The sequence below is a fragment of the Micromys minutus genome (assembly GCF_963924665.1).
Source record: "Micromys minutus genome assembly, chromosome: 2".
Taxonomy (NCBI): Eukaryota; Metazoa; Chordata; class Mammalia; order Rodentia; family Muridae; genus Micromys; species Micromys minutus.
The window spans coordinates 60,264,406-60,287,571 of NC_137971.1; positions in this window are offsets into that span (position 1 = coordinate 60,264,406).

Sequence of the window (23,166 nt, forward strand, 5' to 3'; positions counted from 1 at the left end):
AATGACCTAATGACCTGAATTCAGTTCCTGGGACATAGATGTTGGAAGGAGACAACTGGCTCCACAAGTTGTCCTTTGACTTCCACATGCATACTGTGACATGTGGCATGTGGCCTGTGTGCACCCACACACAAACATACAAATCAGCCAGTCAGTAATGCTATACAACTTTTAAATAAGAATAAGAAATCCTTTTAAAATGCTTACATTGAAACACAAAAAGATCTCTAATCATGCTCAAATCTTCCTCTGTTAAGAATATAGAAAAAAAGAAAAGTAAATAATTCAGAAAGACACTGGCAGAAATCCATATATCTGAAAACAGAAAAATAAAAAAAAAAAAAATAAAAAAAATAAAACCAAAACATTTTTTAAAAATACAATAATATTGATAAGCATCTGTTTAAATTGATGAAATAAAAAGAGAAAATACAACATCAATATCAGGAGGAAAGAGGGGTGTCATCACATACCCTGTGACCAATCCCTTAAAATCCCTCAGAGGAGAATGCTCACTGGCAACTGGAGAGGCTTCTCATGTGTTAAAGGAACCCCTCAGCACAGAGGCATCTGCTGCTGAAACGTGCCCATGATTCAAAATGCAGTGGTACCAAGTCTGTATTAGTGGCTTCAGGAAAATAAAAGAGAGCACTTCCCAACTCATCCCACGAGGCCAGCCCATCCCGACAGCAAAACTAGGCTGACAGGATGGCTCCGCCAGTGAGCATGGGGACCTGAGTTCAATCCCTAGGCATGGTGGTGTGTGACTGTGATCACAGTGCTGAGAAGGCAGAGACAAACAGGTCCCTCAGACTTGTCCAGACAACATAGCCCAGCTGGTGAGCTCGAGGCCAGCATAAGACCTGCCTCACAAATTAAGTGGGTGCCTCCTAAAGGACAGCATCTAAGGTTGATTGCTGGTATTCATGCACACACACATACACACACACACACACACACACACACACACATACACACAGCAAAAATATTCCAAAAGTGAGAATATCTCCCATGAGAATAAATTAAAAAACAAAACTAGCTATTTAAATCCATCATTTGATCACATGGGGACATATTAACAATACAGAAAATTGGTTAAATATTTTCAGATAAATCTATCCCACTTATCACCATATTAATATACTGAAAAAAAATAAGCACCTCAGAAGATGCAGAGGTCTCTGAAAACATTCTAAATACATCCCCCCAAAAAATTCCAGCAAATGAAGAATGGAAGAGGCCATCTTGGTGAACGGCAGTTATTTAATAACTAGCTGTGCTTTGAGGTGGCTCAGTGGGTGAGGGCACCTGCCACCAGGCCTCACCACCTGAGTTTCAGCTCAGGGTCTCACAGGGTAGAAAGAGAGAACCAGCAAGTTACCTTCTAACTTCCACATGTGTACCTTGGCATGTGTGCATGTCCCCTCAATGAATTAAATAAATAAATAAATAAACAAATAAACAAACAAATAAATAAACTAAAGACTATAGCTAACAGTCCATTTGAAGAGTTACTTTTTTTTCTCTAGAACAGAAACCAATGCAAGAGCCTCTTTCCTTAATACTTCTGCCCGGAATTGTACATGGGAGGGGAGGGGAAGAGGGAGTGCCATGCCAAATAGAGATAAAGACTCCTGGGTAATATACAGGGTGTGATCATCTGGTTATAAGGACTAAAGAGTCTACTGGGAGCACATGTGAGTTTGGAAAGTTAAAAATGATAGAAGGTCAAAGAGAAAAATAAAATGTTTATCAATTCTGTTTAACATTATATTTCCATATTATAGTAACATTTTACCTCAAGACGATTCCATACCCTTTAGCACTAAAATAAAACGAAAGGATAAATTTAACTAAGTAGTTAATAAACAAATTTTTGTACTTGAAAATAAGAAGACATTTATGAGAGGAAATGAAAGAACCCCAAAGTACACAGAGAAACAAGCCATGTTCATGGACCAAGGAACTTGGTGAGGCTAAACTGTTGTTTTCCAAAATACAATATAGATTGAGAAGAATCCCAGTGAAAATCCCCTGAAAACACCTGCTTTCTAAATAAAAATGTAGGAAAAGAGGCATCTAAATTACCCAAGCAATTCTGGAAAACCAAGGGCCAATTGAGACCTAGAAATTTCTACCTGATTTCAAATTTGCAGTAAAGCTATAGTTATCATGGTAGTGTGGGTTTGCATAAGGACTAGTGTACAGGTGTGGGGGAGGAAAGGAGGAATGTCCTCACACTATGCCATCACTGATTTACGATGAAGGGCTTAAGAGACCTCTGATGTTGGTCTTGTCAAGTTGGTGGGATTTGGAGTCATCTAGGAGCAACACCTCCAGGTGTCTATGAGAGCATCTCCAGAGGTATAAATGAGGCAGGAGGACCCACCATTGGATGTGGGCAGCACTGACCCATTGGATGGAGTCCCAAAAGGAAGGGAAAGAAAGAGGAGAAGCCAGCTGTTCACCACTCATCTCTCTGCTTCCTGACTGAACGCAGCATGACCAGGTTCTCTCTCACGTTTTTAAATAGATTTTTTAAAGATTTATTTATTATATATAAGTGTACTATAGCCGTCTTCAGACACACCAAAAGAGAGCATCAGATCTCATTACAGATGGTTGTAAGCCACCATGTGGTTGCTGGGATTTGAACTCAGGACCTCTGGAAAAGCAGCCAGTGCTCTTAATCACTGAGACATCTCTCCAGTGCCAGCCAACCCCCCCCCCTTGTGTTGCTATTCTTTCCCTGCCATGATGGATGGGACCCTCTCTTTAAACCTTAAACTAAATAGAACCCGTTTTCTTTCCTTAACTGCTTTGGTCAGGTACTTCGTCACACGCACAAAAAAACTGGGGGTGACTACTAAAAAATTAAAGAAAAAATAGCCTTTTTTGTCATGATAAGGCCATATACATCTCCAAAAAAAGCACACCATTCCGTGGCCGTTAGAGACCACCTAGATGAACACAATGTGATGTGAAGGTGAAACCAAGTGGCATCTCCAGAATGCTGCATCTGGAAAGGATTGCTTAGGACACACACACTGTGGGAACCTAAACGGGGATGGCCATGCTGTAATCCCAGCCCTCGGGAAGCTGAGGCAGAGAGATAGCAAGTTCCAAACCATCCTGGACTGTTTAGCAAGGCTCTGTGGAGGGTGGGTAGGGAGAAAGGGGGGTGAAAGGAGAAGAAGGGGGATGAGGGAAAGGGGGGTTGAAGGTCAGGAGAAGACCCTTGCTGATGCATAAGCAGAAGAGGTGATCTGGGAAGAGTCCAGTGACTAGCCTTCCAACCCAGCTCTCCTTTCTTACTTTAATGCCACAGGTAGAGCCTCGGTCCTTGGCATCATTTCCTTCCTGCTCTGAGGTCAAAGGCATAGAACAAGCAACCAAATCCATGTCGCTGCCAAGAGTACTTTTCAATAAACTGCAGTGGGATTTGCCAGCTGGCACTGCCGGAAGCCAACCACAGAAACCTAAGGTTAGCACTCGGGCTAGCACTGTGCAGTCATGGGAAGCCACTGCAGACACGCCCTTGAACTTCAGGAACTAACCGAGTCTTGTCTCTTTTCAGTGAGAGAGATCATCAGGGGTCCATGAAGGTCACTGGGGGTTCTGTGAAAGGACTGAAGCACACAAAGGCCTCTCCACCTCGGACTCTCCCTCCTCCTATAACCAAGGTGACGCTGGATTTCAGCCTAATGCAGAGTAATGGTGTGGGCCTGGGTGTGTTCGCATCACACGGACTCTGGGCTCCTTCACAGCACAGACCCTATTGGCTGGGCTGTTCCATGGCTGACCCTGACCGTGTGTTCACACAGATCTCTAGTGAGCACTTCAAACCCTAGATTTCCTCAGGGTCAAAGCCAGCCACAATCAGAGGCGAGGTGATGTTGTATTAGAAGATTCAGTGGGTAAAGATACTTGCTGTACAAGCCTGGAGAGCTGAGTTTGATTTGATCCCTGGATCCTACCTAAAGGTGGACGCAACCTACTCCTCAAAGGTGCCCTCTGACTTCCACATGCATACCTACCATACTGTGGACACACACGCACGCACACATGCACACACATGTGTGCGCATGAGCACACGCACATGTAAGTATAATAAATTACATTGTTAAATCAGTGAATCCTAAGAAATCTGGTTTTGTTGTTGATGACGTTCGTTTTGAGACAGTCTCATTTTGTAGGCTGGCTGGGAACTGTCAGCTATCCTCCTGCCTTAGTCTCCTGGGTGTTGGCATCACAGGTGTGCTGTGCTGGTTAATGTTAATTGTCAACTTGACAGACTTGAAAAATCACCTGAGAGACAAATCTCCAAGTCTGCTTGGAGGCGATTGTTTTGATTATGTCAACTGAAGTGGAAAGATCCGTCTTAACTGTGAGTAGTATGGTCCCCTAGGTAGGGGACCCCATACTGTAAAAACAACACAAAACAAATAACAACAGCAACAAGAAGCAAAGCCAGCAAGCTGAGCCCAAGCATTCCCCATTGTCTGCCTCTTTACTGCAGGTGCATTTTGACCAGGGGCCGCAAGCTCCCTTGCTGAAACTTCCCCCACTGTGGCGGATTTTTGAACTGTGAGACAAAGTAAACTTTTCCTCCCATAGATGTTTTTGTTGGGGTAATGTTAGAGCAAAAGAAAAAGTAACTGAGATATTCCTATGTCTGCTCTTGTATCAGAAAACATTTAAACTTGCAAACAAACAAAAATACCAAACAGGGTCTCACTGTGTTGCCGTAGGTGGCTCAGAACTTTCTGTGCAACTTTTAATGTATGTACCAGGCTGGCTTCGAACTCAGAGATCCACTGGCCTCTATCTCCTGAATGCTGAAATTAAAGGTATACACCCCCATACCTGGGCCCCAGAGAGAATTTTTTTTAAGATTTGTTTTTTATTTATTTTATGTATATGAGTGCTCTATCTACATGGACACTTTCATGCCAGAAGAGGGCATCAGATCCCATCATAGATGGTTGTGAGCTGTCATGTGGTTGCTGTGAGTTGAACTCAGGACCTCTGCAAGAGCAGTCAGTGCTCTTAACCGCTGAGCCACCTCTCCATCCCCACAAGAATTAAAAAGTTCACAACCTAGGAAAAACATAACGCTGGGCAGGATTTCTTCATTGTTGGGTTAAACCTCCCATTTGCCCAACTGAAGTGGAAGTTACCTCATATCAACAGAGGTTAGGGCCAGTCTTCTTCTTGAATGAACCCCTTCTTACAAGCTGGCCTGAACCACCAGGCACAGAATTAACCTGCTCCGAGGTTAGCCTTTCCAGCTGTCTTTGTTGCTGACATGATCTCTGTGGTACCCATGTCCTAAGACACCAGCAGAATGACATCACAGACAGTCTTGAGCACAGTTCTCAAGCTGTCAAACAGTGTAGCCGTCCTGATGCAGCTCCTGGGGCCTTCCAGGGGAACCCCAGTGCAGAGCAAGAAAGGTGCCACCTTTGATCTGGTCAAGTGTTTGATAGAGCATCTTTCCGGGGTAGGACAAGCAGCACTGGATGCTGGGGTGTGGATGGAGGATTCAGTTTGTGCTCCTCACATCACCTGATGCTCAGCCTTTTTCTGTTATCTAGGGGATGAGGGTAGCATGCTGGTGCTCATCTACGCAAAGGCTGTAATCCAGGATGTTTTGAGTCTCCAACTCTGATCTTGGATTCGAATGAGGAAGACTGACCTGTTTGCAACATCTTCTCTATTAGCAAACTAACATCAGAACGACAGGTGATGGCCTGTAAAAGTAGCCAGTGCCCGTAGGTCCACAGCTTCTCAGATGCCTCACGGTATTGGTAGGATAACTTAGTTATTGTCAGTTACCTGTGATCTTTCTGCTTTGGCCCTGTCAACCCTAGTCACCGCTGGGTTTTCTCTGAGCAGCTGGGGAGACTGAGGCAGGCTGTAATGATGATGGTTCATTAGGATATCAGAAAGATATCTCTCAAAACAAGCTACTGCTTCCTCTAGTGTCCTGCTTACAAGTGATTTCTAAGTTTTAAGAGAAGACACCCTCTAACCAGAGGGTAGGCAGAAGATGAGGACCGAAGCCAAAACCACTCAAGAAACCAAGAGGCAAGCCCAATCCATCACCCCATTCATTGGAGAAAGGGAAGGAAATGAAGGCTCCCAGGCTATGCCCAGAGTTTCCAGAGGCTCTGCTCATGGGATTTTTGTCACCATGGAACTAAAGTTGCCACCCAGATCCTCTGCCCCATCCCAGCTGCCAGGGACAAGGCTCTACTTGCACAGTCAATCAAACAGACAGCCATGTTTTAAAGGAGCATTATATGTGATGCAGGTCTAGCCATCCCCCCAAGTACACGAATGAGTGTGCGTATAAAAGCAGGTCTAGAGAATCCTACATGTTTGCTGCACACTCAGGATATCACACTGCTAACTTTTAGCACATATGTGTGCACGCTGAATACAGCAGAGAATTCAAACAGAATAAAACTAGAGAGGCAAGCTTTACCCCGGATGGAAAAATAACAAAGCCTTTGCTGTACTCGGAACACATACTTACGTTAAGCCTTGGGCTCTGCTCTTTGCCCAGCTCTCATTTAGATGCTGTGGCTCTCTCTGTTTGTCCGGCTTCTGCAAATCAGCTCTGAAGCTTCTATGACTCAGCAAAGAACTCCTGCTTTTATTTTTCAGATGGAATTTACCACGCTGTGACTACATCCAGGGGGCGGAACCATTTCTTCAGCTGTTTCTAAGTGGAGCCCTGCAGCCAGCATGGCTGGAGCTCTCCCCAAATGCAGAGGCTTCTCTTGGCACCCTGGGTTCACTCACTGGATGTGGAGGCCCAGAGCTCAGGATGACTACAACTGGGGAGGCTCCAGCACTGTACTGCCCCTGGGGATCCCGACTGCTCTGAGCTAGACAGCCAAGGGATGAATGCTGGCTCTTGAGAGGATCTAGACAGGCTCTCACAGAAATGGGAGGGTGAGGAGGGAAGGGGAGGAGTGAACAGGTCCTGCTCCAGGTTCCCCCATCACAAGCTGCTTCTGTGCACATTCTGCTCCTAGTTTCCTCCGAGACACCGAATGCCCATAGGGAATTTATGTCACTGTAAGGTCACTAACGTAATGTGTTTCCTAAGAAGGGCATTCTCATTCTAAAGGGCACGTAGGTAGATACTGGATGACGAAGAGTGTCCTCAAGCTCAGTACTATGGTCTGAGTGACTCTCGGGAACTCAGCTAGCCCTGAAAAACAGCTCCCTAGAAAGTAAGGGGTCTCTTGAGTTCCCCACCAGCAGGTGGGCACTCTGGCTCCATCTGGTTTGGTTGAACTGAGGAAGAAACAATTAAAGTGACCCTTTAATTGCCCTACCAGACTTAACCACAGGAAAAGAACCATGGCTATAGCTGAGGCCAGATCCAATTCACATATGGGTGGGCATCCAGGCCTGGCTCTACGGAGCTAACCAGGGAGGCCCTGCAAACCCACTTTGCTCTCACCAGCTCTGGCCCACCCTCGGGGCCCGACTTTGTACCACTCTTTCCTCCCACCAGCCTCTTCTAGTCAGGTTCCAAAGTCATGTCCCTAAAACAGCAGGCATTACACCCCACAGAGAAGACTGATAATAGTAGATTGTAACATACTAAGGCAGGAGGCCTGATGGTATCTGCCATCTGTCTGGGTCTGGGGGTTATAATCTGTTGGAATAAATGACCAGTTTGTGGCCACACCAGTAATGCTCTGAGCAGATGCTGTTCCACACTCCTTGTCCCATCCCACCTATTAGTCATGGCAACCTCACAGCTGACGACCGCTGTTACTGCCCCTCCACAACTGAGGGAACTTAGGTCAAGCCACCTGCCCTCAACTTCACAACCAACCAGTGTGTTAGCAGGATGGGGAGACTGAGGTCGGGATCTCAACCACCCCTTGTACTGTAGACAAGATGGACCATGAAGCCAGTACATCAACAGAGTGGAGCTATCCTGAGTCCCAGCACCCACTCAGAGGGATGGCCTCTTCCCTCCCTGTCAGGGGCTGGCAACTATTAAAATATCCACAGGTTTTGTTTTATTTTACAATCCACTCAGTTACAACCTGAGCCATGCAGTGCTCTAAGAACTAAATATGACTCATTTGAAGAGGATTACAGCAGTGTTTCCAATAATACAAGGGCAGGAAACTGGAAGCAAACAAAGGTCCAACAGCGGAGAAATAATCCACCCCACAGCAAAAAGGCGAACACTAGTGTGTAAATGATACCATTAATAAGTGCCTATGTCTGTGCTGCCAGCCGGTGAGACAGAACAGTTTATATTGCTGCTAAGTTTTTAAAAGCTTCTACATGTATATGAATATCCACCACACAGTGGGCCAGGCTCGAGTCCCAGAAAGATAAGAAGTATGCACAGTGTGTGTGTGTGTGTGTGTGTGTGTGTGTGTGTGTGTGTGTCTGTGTGTCTGTGTGTCTGTGTGTGTCTGTGTGTATACACACATGCACACACAGTCATATATGTGTATGTGTGTGCATGTGCACACATGTGCTTGCGTGAGTATATGAGTACCTTCGCATAGGCTCCTCACATCAGTCACATAACATTCACAACGTTCACAAACAAATAAAAAGCAGGGGCTGTGGACACAGCTCAGAACAAGCCCTAAACCCGAGTCTGATTCCTGGAACCCACAGTTTTAAGAAAAAGTCTGAACACACATATACTTAGAGGCTTCTTCTCTAAGTGATGGGCGAGTTGACATTTTGCATTTTGTATTTCTGAATTACATGCACTTTTAAGACAATGAATATGTATTATTAGTCAGAAAAAAATCTGTTTTTATTTTAAAACAAACATATGCAAATGTGTTAAGTAGATGTGCCCATTTGTCATTGAGACAAATATGTTCCCCAAAGGCTGTCCTTACCTGGGCCTCAGAAAAGGACAGCATCCTTCTTGAGTCCCCAGGCTGGGGGGGAGTAGAAGGGACAGGGTCTGCCACACTAAGGTGTAACCCTTCAGTAGCAGCTAGCTGATTTAAAGAACATATGTTTGCTAACTATAAAATAGAGTATACTCATTGCTCAAAGAGGAGGCAGAGACAGATGGATCGCTGTGGTTTTGAAATCAGCCTGGACCAAAGAGTAAGGCCTGGGACAGCCAGGGTTAAACAGTGAGACCCTAACTTAAAACAAAACAAAACATTCTTTGGGGGCTGGGGATTTGGCTCAGCAACCAAGAAGAGCACGTACTTTGACTGCAGAGAAGCTGTTTTGCAGTGTTTTGAACCTGATTCCAGTACCCACGCTGGGCAGCTTACAGTTGCATTCGTGTGCACGGACACACGTACAGCTAAAAAATAAATAAATGCCCTCATTGTAGAGAATTTGGGAAATAGAGGAGTAAATAAGAGAACCAACAAACGAAGAGCCCCAGCCATCCTTTCTGGGGCTCCTGCTGAAGCCTTTCCCAGCTCGGCCCAGCTCCCAGGGTGGTTCCAACAGGACTAACAGGAGTGGGCCCCGAGGCTGCAATCTCAGGCCTGGAACCTCAAATAACAAGGCTTCTCGAGTCACAGCACCAGGGCAAATGTCCCCCCTAGGGAATCCAGTGTCATCTTTTCTGGCCACCCAGTGGCCCTGGACTGACCTCTGCCAGGTTGCCCTCACCCTCCCCTCCGTTTAGGGTTAACTGTCACCTGTTCCCCTCAGAACTTGGTTTACTCAGTGATTCCCAGTCACCTGCCACCTCCCCACTGGAAACCCAGTTCCATATATCCTCCGCTGGCCCCTCTGTGTGTCTCAGACCTGTAGCGTCCAGATGGTCCTCACCACAAGTCCATTCTTCCTCTATTTCAGCTCCTGACTCCCACCGCAGTGAGTGGAAGCCATCCATCCACATGCATGCCCAGAAACCCAGCCCTGGGAGATTCTGGATTCTGTCAAACTGACAATTAACACTAACCAGCACATTAGTGGAGTTGTATAATTTTATCCAAAAGGTTGTACCTGATTCCAAATGCAACTAACCAGGTGCCTAACATTTGAGACCATATGGAAGACATGTACTGTTTCTCACCATAAGTAAGTAGCAAGAAGGTGACGCAGAAAATGCCAGCTACTGTGGCTGATTTAAATGTCAGCTTGCTAAGAGTCAGAGTCACCTAAGTAGGGATACTGACCTGAAGAACTGTCCCAATTGTCTTGATTGGGGTAGGAAAACCCAGCCTGACTGTGGGCGGCACCTCTGGTAGCAGCCCAGTTGAAAAATGTGTCAAAAGAAGGGCCACTCTCCCTGTTACTACACTGGCCCCACCTCTTGCTCCTGAGTGGATTTGCCCTGTTGCTGCTGTCATCAGGTCCTTCCTTGGGGACAAAGCCAGCATTTCCAAGCTTCCATCATGGATTAGAAGACAGCCAATCTTCAGGAATCTTTCAGGATCCTGGCTGGCATCAGACTGGAACTAAGGAACCTCCCTTGTAGACTGAGTAGCTAACAGTAGCTTCCCAGTGAGAGGCAGCTGAGGCATTCAGCCCCAAGGAATAAGTAACTGCGGGCTTCTCAGAAACTTGGGTGTGATTTAGCTGTTATTATCACATATGTATACATACATACACACACACATACATACACACACATACATACACACACACAGAGAGAGAGACACACACAGACACACAGACACAGACACACAGTATTAACCTTGGACTAGAAAGTTGAAAAACTAATAAGAAGTTCTGAAAGTTTATTCCATATCCATGTCTTCTGCATAGATGATGTCACATATGGGGAGGGAGTTTTCCTTCCAATTCTACTTTTATTTTCTTACCAAATGCTGGGGTTTGTCCAGTAAGAGTAAGTAAGAACCTCTCACTGTTCTGACTTGAGAAATTCCCAATGGTCTCCCATTGAGCAGCATATTGGCTGCAGAAGCCACTGGGCTTCTTTCTTTGGGTCCAAGAGCCCATCTACATTTTGAATTTGCTAATTGTCATCATGAATGGATGCTGCCCCTTGCGGCATTCTTTTCTTTAGATCTATTAGGACCCTTATATTGTTTTCTGCATGTCCCTGCAGGGTACCTCATGCCTGTGGATCACTGTCCCTCCTGATCAGGACACCCAGATGCATCTCACCATTGCCTCCACATTGGAAAATTTCAAGCCAAGCCTCAAGGGTGGGGCAGGAAAGGCCTAGCTTTTCACGGTCTCTAAAATGCTTTCACACAGAGCTGATGGTGACAGGTAAGTTTTTCCTGGGGCTTAGTGGAAGCTTTACTTCCATCTCATATCAGGTAGCTGGAGGGGGTGGGAGTGAGCACTGAGCAGGGTCTAAGCTGCAGCTTTCTATAATAGAGTTTGCCTCCCACTCCTGCCTATGAATGGTAAGAAAATGCAACTGGGGATGGAAACAAAGACATGCCACTGGCCCCAGCAGCTGCAGCTGTGGCTCTTGGGCTTTTACTCCAGGGTTCCTATTTCTAAGAGACATAAACTGGCCCCTTCCTTTCTCTCTTCCTTATCTATCTCTCCATTTCTTCCTCTCCCTCCTGGAACCCTGGGGTAGAGCCAATTCCAGTGATATTTAAACCCAGCATCATAAGAGTCAGTGAAGGAGAATGTAACACGGGTTCTGCAATTCTATTTACTTTTTAAAGTAGCAGATGCACTCTGGCCCCAAAAGATTAAGACATGGGTAACCTCCCAGCATCCCTCAAGGTTCAAATAAGCCTGTCCTCTGGCTGCCTGGCTACCGAGAGTCACTGCAGCTGATGATAGTGGTTGGTGGCCGTGCCGCCTGGTAGCTCAGGCCACCACTCTGATTTGTCCCCACCTCCACTGTGAGTGGGTAGAGTGCAGCAGTCTACGAAGCTTTCAGACTAACGGCTGCCAGATTCTCCTGAGGGTACTGCACTGTGGAGGTAACGGCTTCAGTGTGGGACCTGAGGGTGGGGCATCCTCGGCCAGCTCAATATCCTCTGCCATTGTGGAGGTGGACTTCGGAAGACAAGGGTAGTAGGCCCAGTCCTGACCTCTGCTTTTCATGGTCAGAGTTGCCTCCTCACTGTGGCTGTGGCCACACTGTTAAAAACTTTATGTCAGAGTCCCTTCCCACATCCACAGAAACACAGCAAAGAGTGGCTTCTACAAAAACAATACTTCCTCAGCTAGAGAACAAAGGCCAGTGGCAGCCCAGCCAGTGTCACCATTTGCACCATAGTGATGTCCCCACTCTGCCTGCCAGGCACTGGCAACAGAGGAGCCAGCACGGACCTCTCAGAGAAGAAGCTAAGTTTAGAAGGGAGAAAGGCTTTTTTTTTTTTTCATACCTGCAAAAGCCAAAGAAGGTTTCAGTATGGCGTGTAGCTGACACTGCTTTGCCATCACTGTGACTGACTACCCATCTGTCCTGGGTCCACTCTGGAGACAGTGGCACTCACAGGTTCCGGGGAAGCACCAATAGAGCATCATGCACATTTATCTCTAGGAGCCCCTAGCCCAGGAGAGATGTGAGCAAGCACACACTCATGGGAAAGAGGGTTAGGGATCCCACAAAACCCCAATCTGGCCCTGAGAAGGGTTGATGGCAGGTCCTCTCTCTGACTTGTACTCAGTATGCAAAGTGAACACAGCACCATTATCCTTGTGGCTAATTGGCATATGTCATGTGAACCATAGCAGAGAATGCACAGCATTCATGCTGTCGAAGCAGAGAAGAGGGTGGAGCAGTTTTCACGTGGGTTAATATGGGGCACAGCTGCTGCTTTCAGCCAGAGTGCCCAGCACTGAGGGTCCCACATTCCTGCCACACTGGAAGGGAAAAGGTAACTTTATGTGGGGCTGTAGAAAGGCAAAGCAAAAAAAGGCACAAGAGGTAGCTGCCGTATCATAACTGCTGGTCTCCTGGCTTTCGCTGTGCTGGGTTTACCTGTGTGCTCTGCACTGGGTCTCAGGCAGCTGTCCTGATACCAACTGAAAGTCTGAGTATGTTCCGAGCATCTTCTGTCCAAGCCTGACCTGACAGCGGAGTGCTTGGCCATGTATTCCCGCACACTCCAGGTTCTAGCTTAGCTACTACCAAAGGTTGTGTGTGGTCCAGGACCTGCTCAGCACTCTAGAAGCAGTTTCCTTTAGAAGCAATGTCCTGCCAGCAAGGTCAGGAGGGAGCATTCTGCACTCTCCTGCCCTTTCTGAGGAAGGCAGTTGTGAGCTTATTCCACATGCTTTTGTTGCTGGGGGATGACATCCAAAATGCAGACAGTAGTAGGAGCCAAATAGCAGTATCCCCACTACACACCCTCCCTGAAGTGGTCATCCCTATCACTGATCCCCGGGATCCCTCTCTAAAACACCTACAAGCCTGGTCTCAAATCCCAATGAGGAGGAGGAGAGGGATCTGGTGGAATACAGGCTGACAGCTTGTGCCCGGGGTCAGAGGCTGGTGGTAGAAGTTCCCAAAACGTGATTCTGGGAGCTAAAGAAGGAATCTGAAACACAGAGTTGGGAGTCTAGATGGAAGTCTAGAACCCAGGGTGGGGGAGGCTGGAATCCACAATGGGAAACTAGAACCTAGGACAAAACGTCTGGAACCCAGAGTGGGACTCTGGAAACCACAGTCAGAGTCTAGAACCCTGGATGAGAATATGGAAGCCCCAGTGTGAGTCTGGAATCCAGGGCAAAGAGTCTGGAATTCAAAGTGGATCACTCAAACATGGGAGGGTGGTTTGGAACCCACAGTGAGAATCTGGAACCCCTGGTGGGAATCTGGAATGCACAGAAGGAGCTTGGAACCCAGAGCAAAGAGTCTGAATCCCAGTGTGGGAGTCTGGAACTCACAGTGGGAGTTTGGAACTCAGGATGAGAGTCTGGAACCCAGGGTGGGAATCTAGAACCCAAGCATGGAATTCTGGACTTAGAGCAGATTTTGGCACTCTGAGTGGAAGTCTGAAAGAGTATTTGTCATACTTGCTTGGGCCTGTTGATGGGCCTGCGATGGACCTGTGTCTGGTGTCCAACATCCACCTACAGTGGGAGGGGGTGGTGGAGGAAAATATTGCAGTATCTGCTTGATCCGGGGCTCCATGGCTGAGGGAGCACAGGAACCGTGTGACTGCAGAACACCCAAGTCTCATCCGTCACTATTCATAGATCCATGTGATGATGGGAGAGCCAATCCCTGAGGAATTATATCCCCCCCCATGGGCTAGTCACAAGTACACCCTGATCTCCCCCTCCCCACCACTAGACCAGCTATCCCTCACAGAGACTGTATCAGGGGAGAGAAGAGTGGATCTTCTGAAGATGTTAGATATAGAGTCCAAGATGTCAGTGACCACAAGATGTATCAGATGCCATCAAGTGTTTCTGGGGAGCGTGAGGTTGAGCTCTTCTGGGTAGTGGATAAAGCCAGTGTGGTGCAGCTATTTCCTCCAGACTGAACTGTCATAACCACCAGCATCCTGAAACAGTAGTTATGGCAACCTCCTCCAGACTTTGTGAGATTGTACCCATTAATGTTCTTTTGTGGAAGGATGGAAGAGGGTCACAGCACTCATGGGGCCTTTCCAAGATCCACAGGTAGTCTCTAAACTCCCCAAAGATGCCCATTGCAAATATGTAAAAACCAATCAGTTGGCTGAGAAATTCACAGAAATGTAGCTGCCTATAAGTCACCCAAGGGACTTCCCAGTGCTAAGTACCCCATGCTCCAAAAGTAACCCAGACTTATGGGCTCACTAACCTGGACTTAGATGGAGCCCTTTCCTTGTTTAGTTGATGGCCTATCTATCTTGGGGAAATAGATTTCTTTTTAACACCTCCCCAAGAAAAGCCACACAATACTCAGCCTCCCAGATGTAGAGCTGAGAGAGAGGCCCCATATCTGCAGAGCCTCCACACAGGGCTCCTTCTCTGAGAAGTCAGAGGCAGCACACAGGTTCCCACATTCTGGCTGAGCCAACAGGAAGAGTCTCTTTATTCCATGACAAGATCCAGAAATGAGCTTCAGAGGCTCAGAAGGTCAGGGAGCAGTCACACCAGTGTCTCTCAGTCTACCTGGAAGACACGGAACCAGCCAGTCATGGTAGGGTGAGGAGCAGAAGAAACTCTTTATGCTCTAGTGGCAGCCGCCTGATATAGGTCTTCATTGCTCAGACCAGTAGAGCCCAGGCAAGCTGTTCCACAATTCACCTAGTAACCGCCTCCTTTTCAAACTCCAGTGGCAAGGACAATGGCCTCTTTCCATGTAGGAGAGGTATCAGACATTCCTCCTCCCCCTGGCCTTATCCAAGGTTGTGAAGATCCTCCAACTTTATCTAAGCAGACTTTAGATCACATGTGTGCTGTCTTATAGGATGCATGTAGAATGGAGCTTTGCTAGTCACACCTGTAGGCCATGGGTAGGACAGAATTCTATATAATTCGGATGTCTATATAGTTCACAGCAGGGATCTATTCCCCTTCTGCACCAACTCCACAGTCTTGTCATGATACATTCAGAGCAGATCACAAATGCAAACAGGACCTGGTACAAAAGAGCAGCACCCAAGGTGGACTAAGAACTAGAGGTCACCAAGGGCATAGGTGACAGGAGAATCCATGCAAGAGATGCCATAGTTGAGAAAATGATGAAGAAAAACAAGTTCCGGGGACTGGTGAGATGGCTCAGGGGGCAAAGGTACTTGCTGCCGAACATTAGAACCTAAACTCTATCCTGAGACTCAGATGTTAGGAGAGAAACCGACTCCCACAGTGACCTCTAACTCCTGCATACATGCTGTACTCAACACAAAATAAATATAATGTTAAATGTTGTGAATGATTTATTGAACACTATCTTATGTGCATTGGTGTGAAGGTATCAGATCCCCTCGAACTGGAGTTACAGGTGGTTGTGAGCTGCCATGTGGGTGCTAGAAATTGAACCTGGGTCCTTTGAAAGAACAGACAGTGCTTTTAACCACTGGGCCATCACTCAAGCCCCTAATTTTAAATGTTTAAGAGGAAAACCAAATAGTGTGTTGTAGGAAAATGACCTGAGTACACAAGGCCAGGGACAATGTCCTAAGCCTTGTAGAAGAACATGGAGCCAATGAATTCTCATTAAGAAAACCTTGCTGCATGCTTGAGCTTTGGATTCTTCTATACATTTCTAGATACCTAGAAATGTAGGAGACGTACTCCAAAACTGCAATGGAAGTAGAGCTTGAGACCCTACCTACCCTGTGGGACACTCTCTGCCCTGTACTAGTCCCCCAGCCTTAAACTAATCCTGTGGGAAGCTCCTGCCCTGATCCAGCCACCTAAATCTACCCCAGTCCAAGCCCAACCCCTAGACAGAAGCCCCTCTGCTCTCTGAAGCCCCCACTTCCACATGCTTTGAGGTCTCTTCATTTGCAAGCCTCAGAGGGTCTGTTACCTATGTCTACCTGCCACACACCAGCTGTGGACACTCATCTTCTACTGACTCTACAGGCCTGTTGTGACTAAATTCCTGAACCTCCATAAATCCTCCTTGGGTGCTGAATTCAGTGTGGACAATGCAGGTATAAAAAATGTTTGCCCACATCTCTGTCCATAGCCACAGGACTTATAGGAGCCACCACAACGCCCTGAAGAGGCCTTACCTTCGGGGCAACAAGGAAAATGTCCACTCTCACATTGTCAGTGTTGATAAACTATGCTGTGAGTCCTACTTACGACAGCAGTCCACTAGGATGAGCCCTGTTTACCCAACACACCTAGCAACCCAGACAGCAGCAGGCAGAGTCTGAGTTGAAGCTTTATGTGTTGAGTCTATGGAAGAACTGCTTTGTTCTTTCAAAGCTTTTACGGCTCACTCATCATTACTGTGAGGATGGAGCATGCAGGCAAGGCAGGGAAGGCAGCTCTGTGCCTTTATACTCAGGAGCAAAGATGTTTCCCAAGCACTGAAGCCCATGGCAGGGACAGGAAGATTCATACCTCCCACATCCTTCTAAAGAACCTGATGTCCCTTCTCCACCTTTGAAACTCACTTCTGGGACTTCCCTCAATGCCAAAGTTATTAGACACATGCATTTCAAAGGCTTTTCCCCTGCTCATTAACAACTTGTAAGTAGAAAGCTACAAGAACATTAGAGACGCGCCATATCTACCACTCCCAGACACCTGCCTCTGAGCACCTTCCGAAGCTGAACTGGGGAAAGGGTCAAAGCATTAAACAGGCTAGGTGTGTTGGGTAAACAGGACTCAGCAAGGCAAGAGGAGGTGCCCAAATCCCACTACCCACTGGGAACAAGACTAGGCCATACCCAGATTTTAGTCTGTAGAGCCAGACTTTGAGCTATAGTGTCTTGAATGAATATTCACCAAAGATAAAATTTGAAAGTCTGGAAAGTGGTAGAACCTTTAAGAGGTAGGTTCTAACAGAGGATGCTAGTTTAGAGGGTGTGCATGGAAGGGGACAATGGGACTCCAGTGTCTTGCTGATCACTACAAGATGAGCAACTTCCTATGCTATGCTCTGCAAGGTCCTGACCCTGTGAGTTAGTCATAGACTCTACAATCCTGAACCAAAATAAACCTTTCTTCTTTGTAAGCTGAATATCATAGGAACAGAAACCTCACCCAAACATAATGACTTGTTTGTAGCCAATGCTGGTAGGAGCAGACAGACAGACAGATAGGCAGACAAGGGTAGCACCAGTGTCCAGGTAGACCGGAGTCAACAACACTGTGAAAAATCATTTGGAATGACATTTTTTCCTGTCAAATTCCAGTGTACAGGTGGGACTAAAATTTCTCCTCAGTGCCTTTGAACCAGATAAGGAAATTGGGGTTTGACACCCACACAGTTCCCATGGAGGGAAGACTGATTTTTGGGATGGAGCCATACAGTCGTTGGTGGGAGAGGAGTCAAAACCAGGACACCAATGCTAGGCTCCTGCTGACAGAGTCTCCAAGTTCAAACAAAAGGCTTAAGATGTCAATCAGAGAGAAACAGGAAGGTCAGGCAGGGACACGAAACATGCGGGCAGGCATTAATTAAGGCTGAGGCTGGAGGCAGCTTCCATGCCCAGACCCTGCCACCTGGCTCTTCTGGCACATGGTCCACGGCTGTGCTTTGCCACCGTCTCTTTTTCCTCCTTTCGGTCCCATTGCAGTTGCCAGGCATTCTGGGAAAGCTGACTGGCATCCAGCACCCTCTACTGCTGGGGGAGGAAGGTTGCACTTTAATTGTTCACATCACTTCTCAAATGTTGGTGATGCTCTCTTCAAACAAGACACCAAAGCACAACTTGGTGTGTGCTCTGTGCATCACTAGGGAAGGATGTTCAGCATATATACTGGGTCATCCCATTTCATACCTGGTCCAGCCTTTGATGCTGTCTGTGAGGATGCTGAGAAGAGTCTAGAGTCCTTTGAACTGGTTTCCTTGCCAACCAAGAACCAAAGGCCTCAGCTGGGTTTGGTGGCACATGCCTTTAATTCTAGAGTTTGGGAGGCAGAAGCAGGTGGGTCTCTGTGAGTTTGAGGCTAGCCTGGTCTACAAAGAGATTTCCAGAACAGCTCTAGAACAGTCTGTTGAGAGGCAGAAATAGAAGGATCCCAAGGCTTGCTGGTCAGCCAATTTAGTAAAATCGGTGAGTCCCAGAGACCCTACCACAAAAAGTTTACTTTTTTTTTTCCCAAGACATGGTTCCTTTGTGTAGCCTTGGCTGTCCTAGAACTCACAGTGTAGATCAGGATGGCCTTGAACTCAGAGATCTGCCTGCCTCTCTCCCAGTTCTGCGATTAAAAGTGCATACCAACACTACCATACCCCTGCCTCAAGAAGTAAAGATGAATTTAGAAAGATGCTAATATCAACCTCCATATGCATGTGTGCGCACAAACACACACACACACACACACACACACACATACACACACACACACACACCTATCTTATGGTCCAGCAGTTCTACTCTGAGGAATTGCCTCAGAAATACTTAAGTGTCTACAGACTTGTACAAGAATGATCGGACCATGCCTGAGACAACCTCCTAGCCTAGCACCACAGACACTAGGTAGGAAACAAGTCTGAGCCAACCTCCCAGTCTGCTGCCATGAGGCCCAGCTGTAGAGATGACCCCCATGGGGCCTGGATGGATGGACCATGCACGTCACCTCGGTATCACATAGAGCTGTCCCTGCTGGTGTGAGAGGGTTGCAGGACTGGATGGGATAGCCAGCCAGGACATTGCTGGAGAGCCTGCCCTTGTGGTGTGAGCGCAGGAGAACAGGCAGGCTGACCAGCTCAGCTACCAGATCAGGGCTTTGATTTGGCTCACCCCGATATCTGCCTCATCTATGACCTGCTAAAGCATATGAAGGAGCTGTTCCTGCAGATCCAGAGCCCAGGATCTCCATGACAGGGGACAACAACAGGATCTCTGAGAGGATCCAGTATTGATAGTGTAGCACAAGCCAGAGGACTTAAACCAGACCCATAACTCATTGGGATAAATATTTGCAAGTGAAGATGTGTGCACAAAATGGTATACCGTGGGACACATTGTGACACGTGGCAGCTTCCACAAGATTTTGTTTCCTTTTGTGGAGAGAGAGGTTGAAGGGGTGGAGGGCTGGTACCATGGGACTGGAAGATGACTGGGATTGGGATACATGATGTGAAATTCACAAAGAATCAATAAAAAGTTAAACAAAAGACCTAGAATAGCGAAATCCATCCTCAACAACAAAAAAATATCTGCGGGAATCACTATCCCTGACCTCAAGCTATATTACAAGGCAATTGTGCTGAAAACTGCATGGTACAGAAATAGGCATGTGGATCAATGGAATAGAATAGAAGATCCAGAAATGAGCCCTCATGTATATGGTCACCTGATTTTTGACAAAGGAGCAGTAAACATTCAATGGAAAAAGGACAGCCTATTCAACAAATGGTGCTGGTCCAACTGGCACTCAGCATGCAAAAGAATGAAAATAGACCCTTTCTTATCTCCTTGTACAAAGCTCAAGTGTAAGTGGATCAAAGATCTCCACATTAAACCAGATACACTGAAACTATTAGATGAGAAAGTAGGGAAAACCTTAGAACACATAGGCACAGGAGAAAATTTCCTGAACAAAACACCAATGGCTCAAGCTCTAAGGTCAAAGATTAACAAATGGGACTTAATGAGATTGCAAAGTTTCTGTAAGGCTAAGGACATCGTCAAGAAAACAAAACGGCAACCAACAGAATGGGAAAAGATCTTTACCAACACCACATCAGATAGAGGCCTAATATCCAAGGTGTACAAGGAACTCAAAAAGCTAGACACCAGAGAATCAAATAACCCTATTAAAAAATGGGGTACAGAGCTAAACAAAACGTTTTCAGTTGAGGAACACCGAATGGCCGAGGAACACCGAATGGCCGAGAAACATCTGAGGAAGTGCTCGACATCCTTAGCCATCAGGGAAATGCAAATCAAAACAACCCTGAGATTCCACCTCACACCAATCAGATTGGCCAAGATCCAAAACTCAGATGACAGCAGATGCTGGTGAGGCTGCGGAGAAAGAGGAACACTTCTCCACTGTTGGTGGGGTTGCAAGCTAATACAACCACTCTGGAAATCTGTCTGGCGATACCTCAGAAAATTGGATATAGTACTACCTGAAGACCCAGCTATTCCACTTCTGGGCATATACCCCAGAGACACTTTAATACACAACAAAGATATATGCACCACAATGTTCATAGCGGCTCTATTTATAACAGAAGCTGGAAGGAACCCAGATGTCCTTCAGAAGATGAGTGGATACAAAAATTGTGGTACATATACACAATGGAATACTACTCAGCCACCAGAAACAATGACTTAACCAAATTCTTAAGAAAATGGCTGCATCTAGAGAATATCATCCTGAGTGAGATAACCCAGTCACAAAAGAACAGACATAATATGCAGTCACTGATAGTGGGATGCTAACCCCAGAGGCTTGCACTCCCCCAGAAACAACTCACAGACTGTATGAAGTCCAAGAAATAAAGAAAACAAAAAAATATATATATTTACAAAACAAGAAGACTTTGACTATTTCCATGTTGCGTTTTGTTTTGCATGTACTTTATGCCTATTGTAACTATTAGGTTTTCAATGCATACTGTCAAGCCCTTGAAAAAAATCAAGTACTGACTAAAAAATATATTCACATGGTTTTATGTAAAAATTATTTTAATATCTGAAAAAACAGTACTGACAAAAATGTATAACTTTAAGCAAAAAATGTTTAAAATCTGTACATTTATCTTTGTTTTGTAAAATAAAATCGTTTAAAAAAATAACAAAAAAAAAAAAAAAAAAAGACAAAATCAGCCAGTATAACTAATCCTTACTGTAAAAGTTGCAGGTGTTTTGCTACCTTGTTAGGGAGTCTCTATACAAAGCTAGGAAGCTGTGCCTAAACTTTGCTGTGATAATTGCTATGTAGAAATCACTTCCCAAAGTGGTTTTACTATGCTTAAACATGTAAGAATAATAGACCACAAAGTCAGACCCTGGAAGTCTTGACCCAGTGCCTGCAAAGATGGTACTGACTTGAGTTTCATCCTTCACCTCATGTGGATTGCAGCTGGCCATGAGGTTTGTGGGGTCCCCGACAATATTCTGAGTATATTTTCTGTGAAGACCAACTGTAACAATTGGAAATTGGTGTACTTTGCAAGTATGTTTTCAACAGAACTGTTTTGATTTGTTATTTTCTTCTGGTCTATTTTATAGACATTAATTTTTCTTTCTGGAGGATACATTAGTAAATACTAAAGCAACCTAAAAAAAAAAAAAAAAAAAAAAGTTAAACAAAAAGAATGCTCATTATGGAAAATCTAACTTCCCTAACCAACTCCTAAACTGTACAAGTAACTTCACTGCCTTAAAGGTCTTCACAGATCCACACCCTTGGTCTTCGCAGATCCACACAGAGACAGAAAATACCAAAAACTGTCAAGCAAATGAGAGTAAAGGGGAAACAGTGGGCCCTCCAGGCAAGCAAAGGCAGGCCCGGAACACACTCCAGAAACAGACAGGAGAGGAAGGAGCTAGTGCACAGCCCAGGCAGTTGAGAGCCACCAGCTAGAGGAAACTGGGCAGGGCAGTTGCTGGCCAGGTCACAGCAGGGATCTCAAAGAGCTCAGTAAGCCCCCTCCTGGGAAAAGAGCAGACCTACAGACTTATGACTTACAGACAGGTAAGGGAAGGGGTGAGGATGCAGTACTGCAGCAGAGTGCTTTGTGTAGCCCGTTTGAAGCCCTGGGTTCAGTCCTCAGAGCCACCCATAAAAATCTAAGGTCTAGGCCAGTATCTCAGTGCCATAGCATTTGTCTAAAGAGGCAAGGGTCACTGAGCAGTGACCACAGTTGTCGTCCTGACACTGAGAAAGCTGAGGTCAGAGAACAGGCAAGCTCAAAGCCAGTCTGGATGACACAGAGAGGGGAAGGGAAGAGGAATAATAGGGAAAAGGGAAAGAGAAGAGGGGAAGAAGGCTATCATTCAAGTGCCTGGATTCTACTAACATGACAGAGTGCCACTCAGCAATCTTGTAGGGAAAGCCAAGAAAACCAACAACAAAAAACAAAACACCAACCAAAGCAAAACAAAACAAAGCGAACAAAAACACCAACCTGCCCACTGCTCAAAAGAGAAAATGAGAATGGGGAGCACACGCCTATAATCCCAGCTCTCTGGAGGTGGAGGTAGGAGGATCAGAAGTTCAAGGCCAGCCTCAGCTATACAGTGAGTTCAAGGCCTACTTGGACTACAGGGGACCCTTCCACAAAAAGTAAACAAAATGGAGAGGTGGGGGAAGGGAAGGAGATGAGGAAGGGGAGGAGGAAGAAAAAACATAAAAAGTATCTTAAAATGAGAAATTAATATTGAAATGATCAGGGGAGAATAGACTAAAATGAAAAATTAATAAGAAGCATTGAAGAATCAGTAAGCCAGGGAATCTTAAAAAAATAAAATGACATAAAGAAAACAGTAAAAGACCCAGGTATGGCAGCATATCTTTCTAATCTCAGAACTAGGAAAGTAGAGGCAGGAGGATTTTTCTGAGTTCAAAGGAAGCCTGATCCATATAATGAATTCCAGGCCAGTCATAGAGACCCTGTCACCAGAGAGAGAAAGAGAGAGAGAGAGAGGGAGGGAGGGAGGG